Raw genomic sequence first — 8,466 nt, 5'->3', positions numbered from 1 at the left:
CTCTTAGTCCTGTATGATAATTGATTATTTAGACTTTTCCAAAAATGCTCTGTATAGTTTACTTGGTTGTGTGGATTGTTTGAAACAATTATATAGTAGCTTAGAAGTAGCATGATAAAGTTGTTTTTGATTTGCATATTTTCCAAAATGTCTAACAGGGAACTCTCTTCACAGGAAAAAACAAAAAAGAAAAAGAAGCATAAGAAACACAGTAAGAAGAAGAAAAAGAAGGCTGCTAGTTCCAGTCCTGACTCACCGTAACATTAAGAAAAATCAGGATTCCTTTATAAAGAAAGTGCAATGTCTAAGGAAATTTCAACTGTGAAAATTATGACATAATTACTAAAGTGCATGAATTTTCTTGTTTTTAGAATTATTCCTGGACTATTCAGTAGCCACTCGGATGCCTCTGTGTAAAAGGGCCATAATTGTTGCCTGCTGCCTGAACATCTATTTTTTCTCTTCCAGTGCTTAACAACTCTGGGAGATAACACATTGCAGTTGTGCTAGTGGTTGAGATATTTGGGGATAAAGTTAATATTTTTGACCAGAAGTATCTAATGATAAATCAGTAGAAATTGAATCTGGATATATCATTAAGAGGTAATTAGAAATGACCAGATGACTCTAGTTAACATTTTTGAAATGTTAATACCCATTGATATTTCAGAATCCTTATTCTGTAGATAAGTGTATTTTAATTTTTTTCCCTTATATACTTCTATTTACCTGGGGAAGGAGCTTTTGGGGGGGGGTTGCTATCTCTTTAGCTAGCAGAATAGCGTGCCTTTTATCCTCACACATCCTATTTTTGTGGACACAGTAGCCATGCTTCATGGGAGGTCAGCGCTAGGTACAGCAGTCTTGCCTTGCCCTTAGACATCCTTGGACTTTTGTCATTTCCTGCTTTAAGTGAACCAGAGAACAGCCCTCTGCAGCACAACAAAGCCCCCAAAGCTCTGGGATTTACCTCCACTTCAATAATACTGAATGTTTTTTAGCATTAGAATGTGTTATAACATTTGAGTTAATTTTGACTACACTTTGGCTTTGGAGAGGAATCATTTCAATAGACACTGGTACTTTTTGAACTTGAAAGCTAAAGATTCTAAAATGCATGTTTATACTGTTAATTTTAACCAGTCAGGAAAATTTTATGTAACCAGTGATAGTTATTTTCTTTTTGTATGAATTTTGTTTAGGCTGCAGTGTTTAGCTTTTATTAACTCCTTATTCTTGCTATCTTAAATTCCATACTGTGTTTAATGGCATATTTGCCAAGATACTTAGCATGTAAAAAAAAAGCAGGCTTTTAATTTTTTTTTTAAACAGCTTCATATTGAAACTGAGACTTACCATAAACAAGTTGAGTGGGAGACCTTGTACACTGTGTCTTGTTACATAAAGCTATTGCCAGAATCTTAGTAAATATAACATTTTAGAAATTTGTCTTTGTATATTCATAACAAATTATGACAAGTTAAGTGAGAATTACATTATTGCTCTTTCTGTGTCATATTTTACTAAGATTTTGTGCCTCATATCTACTGCTGAATTGTTTACTAGTAATGTTAAAAGGAATAGATAAATCATTTTCACTTTACACTTTTATATAATCAGGTAACATGAAATATAATTTGATGTACAATTTTGCCTGTTATGGAGGGTGTGCTAATTATAGTGGTATATGCACAAAACATTTTGGCATGACAAGAGGCTGAATAAATAGCTATTTTACTTAAAAAAAAAAAAGAGGGAAATGAGAGTGAGCATCCACCATCTATGTGTGGCCTCCATTCATTTCACAACTAATGTTACAGTGAAGAAACCGGCTGCGAGAGGTTGGGTCAGTAGTCTAAGATCACGTGGTTCATAACAACGGAGATGGAAATCAACTCCGTGTCTGCTTGTCCCAGTGCCTGCCAGTTTTCCACCACCTCAAGCTGAGGCGTCCCTCAGCTCTGACTTCTAAAAGAGGAAAATATGGGCAAAGATGGAATTTCCCCCCATCAGGGGGGCTCCATGGGAAACTTTCCAACCTCAGCTCCCAGGAGAGGGTCCTGGCCTCTGGAATTCTTGGCAGGAGGCACGAGATGTGCCTGGATCCTCCTGTCGCTGACCTTGGAGAAGTGTCTTCAGACAGTCTTTTCATCTGGAACTCCCTGCAGCGTCCAGCCACCCGCATCTGAAATCGGCAGACCCCTCTCATATTTGACATTCTTTCCCGGAGTCCCTGACCCCAACATTCCCTGCACAGCGCCTCTTGCATTTCCAGCTCTGTGCTTAGCGAAGCTCTGGGGAAGGAGTGCAGGGAGTGAGTGACCAGAAGACATCAGCCACCCCAACAGGGGAGGGGGGCAGGGGGCAGGGGCTTCTCTGTAGCTCTGTCTCCAAAAACCCATCTCTAGGAAAGGATATCCAGAAGCTGCCATGCGTGAGAGGCTGAGGTCCTTCGAAGGATGTTTGGAATGGAATCAGGGGCCACAGCACGGTGGCTGTGCTCATGCTAGCCCGACCTCAGAGGAATTGCCCACCTCACAAGCCAGCAGAGTCCTCTCCCTTCTGTGGGTGGTCTGCCCTCACCCAACGGGGCCTCAGCACCCCAGACCTCCGTGTCCATCCTGCATCACTCCCCAGTCCGCCATGGCATCTCCATTAGACCCAGGCTTAAAGTTGCTCGTGTAACCCTGCTTGTTCCTGGCTCTAGGCAGGCCCTTAGTCCCTCCCACCCTCTTGCCAACCTGGACAAGACCTAGCTCAAATCTCAAATCCTCTCTGAAGCCTTCCCAGGTTAACCTGCCTCGAATCCTGACACCAGTTCAGTGTGTGTGTGTGTGTGTGTGCGTGCGCGCACACGCATGTGCACATATGTTGGAGAGGGGGATTGTTTCTCCCATCACCAAGCAATTGTCTGTGACACCAGCTGGGAGTCCTATGACTTCACTCCGTTCTGACACTATTTCCCCGGAAAAGAAGGCATCAGAGCCCACAGTCATACGAGGCTGCCCGCCTTCTTTCAGATACCAGTGGTAAGCTTGGATGACCCTCTGCTCTTCTGGATGGAAGTTTCGGTGTCTTCCCCCCTCCCCCTCCCCTCCTTCTTTGGGTTCAATTACTTTGCTGGAGCGCCTTGCAGAACTCAGAGAAAACTCACTAGATTACTGGTTTATTGGAAAGCATATAACTTGTGAGCAGCCAGATGGAAGAAATGCATGGGGCGTGGTGGGGGGGAAAGAACGTGGAGCTTCTGTGTCCTCTCCAGACGTGCTTCTCTTCCTAACCTCCAGGAGTTCACCAACCCGGAAACTTCGAATCCAGGCTGTTTCGGGTTTTAATGGAGGCATCATTACCTAGGCATGATGGACTAAATTGTGGGTCATCAGCAATTGATTCAACCTCCAGCCCCTCTCTCCCCCACCTCTTCGGAGGGGGGAGAGGTCAAGTGGTGTGGTTGGGACTGAACTTTCCAGCCCTCTCATCACTGGTGGGGGCTTCCGGCAACCAGTCCCCATCCCGGGGCTTGGTCCAAAGTCCTCTCATGAATGTAACGAAACTCACCTTTATGGCTCTCATCACTTAGCAAATTCCAAAGGTTTCAGTAGCTCTGTGCCAGAAACAAGACAAAGACCAAAAGGATATTTCTCATTATAAATCACAACAGCACATGGCCAGACTCAGATCTCTCAGAACTGTATTCCGTGTGAGGGACAGAGGGTCTCTCTGGAGCACAGATGTAGAAGCAGCCCTCACTCCTCTGCTCAGGGTAAGCCCCTGGGCTTTTGGAGCTCTTGGGTCCCACCTCACTTTTCCTCCAGCTTCATATTTGCCGCTCCTGGGCTTAAGGAGCACTCCAGTCCCCTTCTTTGGCTGGATTCCTCTTTCCTTCCTCTAGGACTTTGCCCAGAGCATTCCCCCCACAACTCATGTTCCCCCAGATCCTCACAGTGTGACCTTATTTGGAATTGGGGCTGTTGTAGATGCCATTGAAGGTAAGGTCATACCCAAGTAGGGTGGGCTCTTGATCCAATGTGGCTGGTGTTCTTACAAGAAGAGGCATAGAAACATACTAGGGAGAACGCCATGTGCGGATGAAGGCAGAGACAGGAACGATGTAGACAGAAGCCAAGGACCGTCCGGGATTGTCTGCAACCGTGCAGAGTTAGGACAAGGCAAGGAAGCTTCCCGCCCGAGAGCAGGACCCTGCTGACTCCTTGATTTTGGACTTTTGGGCTCCAAAACTGTGAGAGAATACATTTCTCTTATTTCAAGCCACTGGTTTATTTTGTTATGGCAGACCTAGAAAATTAATACTCCCCTGTCACGGACGCTTGCCTCTCCACCCTCCAATCTTATGGTCACTCCACCTTCTGTTGACCTTGACCACCTACCTCCTACTGATCCTTTAGTCTCACTGCATCAGCCCTCACTGTCTGACCTCTCCAAACCAAGTGGGATCCTCCCAAAACGTGTTAAGGTTTTCCACCATGTAGTCATTTCCTTGCGGCATCTTGAGGACCAGGATTTGGGGAATGACTCGGAACAGCCAGCCACGTTGACTCCGGTTCCCTGGGGCATCGACCAAGGCATTTCCCCTGAATGGGTTCTGTGGCTGTGCTCACCATGAACCTGTGTGCTTCCGCAGACCCCCTTGACCATCCCCATTCTTCCCCATCTGGGTTGGTTCCCACCCTTGCCGGGACACCCCCTCCTCTGCCAGACCCAGATGGAAACTCACACCTCCAGGCGTGGCGTCTGAAATAGCTGCCAAGGGGCCGGACGGCACAGCCAGTGGAGTCAGCTCCTCATGGAGGGAAATTTGACCAGCGAGACATGGGAGGGGGCTGGGCAGAGAAATCTTCCTTCTTCCTCTCTTTGGGAGACTCCACTGGAGTGTGCTTCTTCCTTGTAGCCCTTCTGGAAAAGTCCTGCGTGTCCAGCAGGGTAACCTTGTGGTAAACAAAGCAGTAGCCAGTGAGGTGAGGCACGGCTGGCCATCGCTTCTTGTCTCTCTCTGCCCCCCTCTTCCCTCCCTTCATCCTCACTGTCCTGGGCTCACACCTGACAAAGAGAACATTGGCCCTTTCGTCTTTGCTTCAGGCTTTAAAAAATTTTTTTTAATGTTTCTTATTAATTTTTGATACAGGAGAGACAGAGCATGAGAGTGGGAGGGTCAGGGAGAGAAGGAGACATAGAATTGGAAGCAGGCTCCAGGCTCTGAGCTAGCCGTCAGCACAGAGCCTGACGCGGGGCTCGAACCCACGAACTTGAGATCTGACCTGAGCCGAAGTCAGAGGCTTAACCGACTGAGCCACCCAGGTGCCCCTTCAGGCTTTTTTAAAAAAAATTTTTAATGTTTATTTATTATTGAGACAGAAACAGAGCATGAACAGGGGAAGGACAGAGAGAGGGAGACACAGAATCCGAAGCAGGCTCCAGGCTCTGAGCTGTCAGCACAGAGCCCGACGCGGGGCTCAAACCCACAAACCGTCAGATCATGACCTGAGCTGAAGTTGGACGCTCAACCGGCTGAGCCACCTAGACGTCCCATTCAGGCTTTGTTTTTTAGAGGGTCTGGTCGAAAACAGCAGTCAAACAAAGTCAGGAAATATTACCCACTTTATCCTGACCCCCCACTTTGAGAGTCTCAGTGCGTGTAAACATATCAAAGACTCTGAGAAGCTCTGAGTAAAAATAAACAGAAAATCGTTTACCTTACAAACTTCCAACTCTTAAACACTTACTCTCTGGTAAACGTGATTCCAAGCATGTTACATCTATTACCTTCTTAAAATTCCCAAGGTAACCCTCCAGGGTAGGTCTTGTTCCATTTTACAAACAGGGAAGCTGAGGCCCAGAGCATTGGAATAATATGCCTAAAAGAGCAGAGACAGCAAACAGAGAAGCCGGGATCAGAGTGTGCACATAACCATAATCCTGCATATACTTTTGCTTTAACTCAGAATTGTCCTTATTTTTTGATGATGATTTAAAAAAAACCCAAAGACCTATCACCTGTTAACATCAACCCAGCTGGTTCTACTGGAGGCAACTTGTTCTGAGTTTATCTTGATTCCTGCAGGGATGTCGGTGCAACCAGCAGTGATCCTTCTGCCCTTATCTGCTCAGAGACCTCACCCAACCTCCTTAGGAATCCACAGCTTTGCACAGAGACCTCACCCAATCTCCTTAGGAACCCACAGCTTTGCACTACAATAAACATTTGTAGGAAAAAGGGGGAAGGAAAGGAAAAGGAGGAACAGGTTGTCCTTCAAAAAAGACCAAGTCCTCTGTCTTAAGAGCAGGAACGCTGGACAGAAATACCGCGGCACTTTTGATTCTTGGTGATGGCGTCTTTTACTACATGCATAATCATCAAGGTTCTACTTCTTTGTGGCTTCTCCACACCCGGATGGCCAAGAAAAAAACCACAAGAGGCCATTGTGATGATGAGACATGGTCTCCTGGTTTCCGGGAGTAGAGCGGCTACGTACAGTCGCTTAGGTTGTGCACTGCATGACTGTAAGATTTCTGTTCACATGATTGCCCATTGCACAGCCGCCCTGAGCAGGAACCACACTATATGACAACTCCAATGCTGAGGTCTGGGTGGGGTAGAGCGAGGATAATTGCAGGACTGTAATCATTACAAACACAATCTGGCTTATCTGAGTGGCTCAGGGTGTAGTTCAGGCCATATCACAAAGCACCAGGAAGTTCTGACTCTGGCGCCTGGAAACCTGCCCTGTCTGAGGCGAGGCCTGAGTTCTAGCGGGAGCGCACCGTGGCATCACCCTGACAAGCTGGCATTGAGCACCACTTCCTCCCAGGGTCATGTAGATCCCTGACTTGCCTCCATCTGCATTCTTGGCGGGATCGCTCTCTGTTGGGGTGTTTGGTGGCATCCCCAGTCTCTGTCTCTAGTTGTAACAACCCCGATGTGGCCGCGTGTCCCCTGGGGAACGGAACGGCCAGGGTAGAGGAGCCATTTTCTAGAGGTCTCACAAAACAGCTCTGGCTCTCGAGCCCTTGAAATGTCACTCGTCCCAACTGAGATGTGCTCAGAGTATAAAACATCCACCAGACTTCCAAGGGGACAAGACAAACCCACCGAGTGTAAAGCGCATCAGTAATAATTGTGAAGCGCAGGTTAAAATGAAAACAGTTTGAGTAGATGGGACTTGTGAAAATGTAGCGTTTATTGTGCCTGCTTTCTTTTTACCTTTGAAAAATGTGGCCGCTAGAAAACGTCCAAGCACAGAGCATCTATAATCATGTTTCTCTTAGACGGTGCCGGGTTAGTGGGTTCCCTCCCTGCATTTGGTTCCTTAGGTAGCATTACTTTTTTAAAAAAATTTTTTAAACTTTATTTCTTGAGAGACAGAGAGAAACAGAGCATGAGCCGAGGAGGGGCAGAGAGAGAGACACAGAGTCGAAGCAGGCTCTAGGCTCTGAGCTGTCAGAGCACAGCTGGACGCAGGGCTTGAACCCATGAACCGTGAGATCAGACTTGAGCTGAAGTCAAATGTTTGAGCCTCCCAGGCGCCCCTAGGTGGCATTATGAGGCTAGTTTGCTGGGCCTGTCCCTGCTCCGTTCTGGGAGAAACTTCTGCGGCACCTGAGCACCAGAAGCCCCTGCTTGGGCCTGTCCCCTTTAAAAATGCCCCAGGCTTGAAACTTCACCCTAGGAACGCCCCCTCCCCGGGGAAGAAAGACCCAGTTAACCTGTTCCTCTTTACCAGCTGGTCTTGTCCCTCCGTTGGCGCTCCTCCCCTCACTGCCCCTCCACTCCACCCTACGATGCATTTTCGTGCCTACCAGTCACATAGCCCTTCTAGAACAACTACATTGGTTCTTAACCTTGGTTCCAGACCCTCATCCCTTCCTGCTGCACTTGTCCACACGCGGGGCCCTGAACCTATTCACCCCCCCATCTGAGAAGCTTCAGTTTGGCCTCATGACGCCCTTGAAGCCCTAGGGGTTCAAAGCCTATTGCAAACTGGTCATGGTCCACTTCTGGAGCCTTCTTGTCAAAGGGGTTTCCTTCCTGCTCCAGACACCTGCATATACATTCCAGCATGTTCCCTTCACTGAGCACTGTCCCCTCCTCAGTTCTGCCGGTTGAAATCGATTCATCCTTTAAGAACTTTTGAGATCCTTCCTCCTCTTAGAAGCCTTCAGAGTTGACACGATCCATGGTTGCCTTTCTAATCTGAACATGTCTGCATCTAGTGCTTGGGAACAGTTTTCTGACGGTCTTGAAGAAACTCTGGTGTGGAGCTCTTCTTTTTTAAAAATTTTTTAAAATGTTTATTTATTTATTTTTAATTTTTTTTGTTTTTGTATTTGTTTTTTTAAATTTTTTTATACAATTTATTTTTTTTAACATATGCAATTATTTTCCGTCATTTACAATACAGTAGTTTCAATGATACTCCAAACAGAAAAGCAAAGTAAAAAATCAAAACA

General features: G+C 46.5%; 1 long non-coding RNA gene across 1 annotated transcript; it reads right to left on the bottom strand.

Moving 5' to 3' along the window:
• Window positions 1–3,186: 3,186 nt before the first annotated feature.
• On the bottom strand, window positions 3,187–4,208 carry LOC115282290. The gene is made up of 3 exons (XR_003904575.1): window positions 4,002–4,208; window positions 3,559–3,604; window positions 3,187–3,350 (listed from the first exon to the last, which is right to left on the bottom strand). It is a non-coding gene; the product is annotated as an uncharacterized LOC115282290 (long non-coding RNA).
• Window positions 4,209–8,466: the final 4,258 nt, after the last annotated feature.

The sequence above is a fragment of the Suricata suricatta genome, chromosome 17 (assembly GCF_006229205.1).
Source record: "Suricata suricatta isolate VVHF042 chromosome 17, meerkat_22Aug2017_6uvM2_HiC, whole genome shotgun sequence".
Taxonomy (NCBI): Eukaryota; Metazoa; Chordata; class Mammalia; order Carnivora; family Herpestidae; genus Suricata; species Suricata suricatta.
This window is presented reverse-complemented; position numbering and strand designations above follow the sequence as displayed.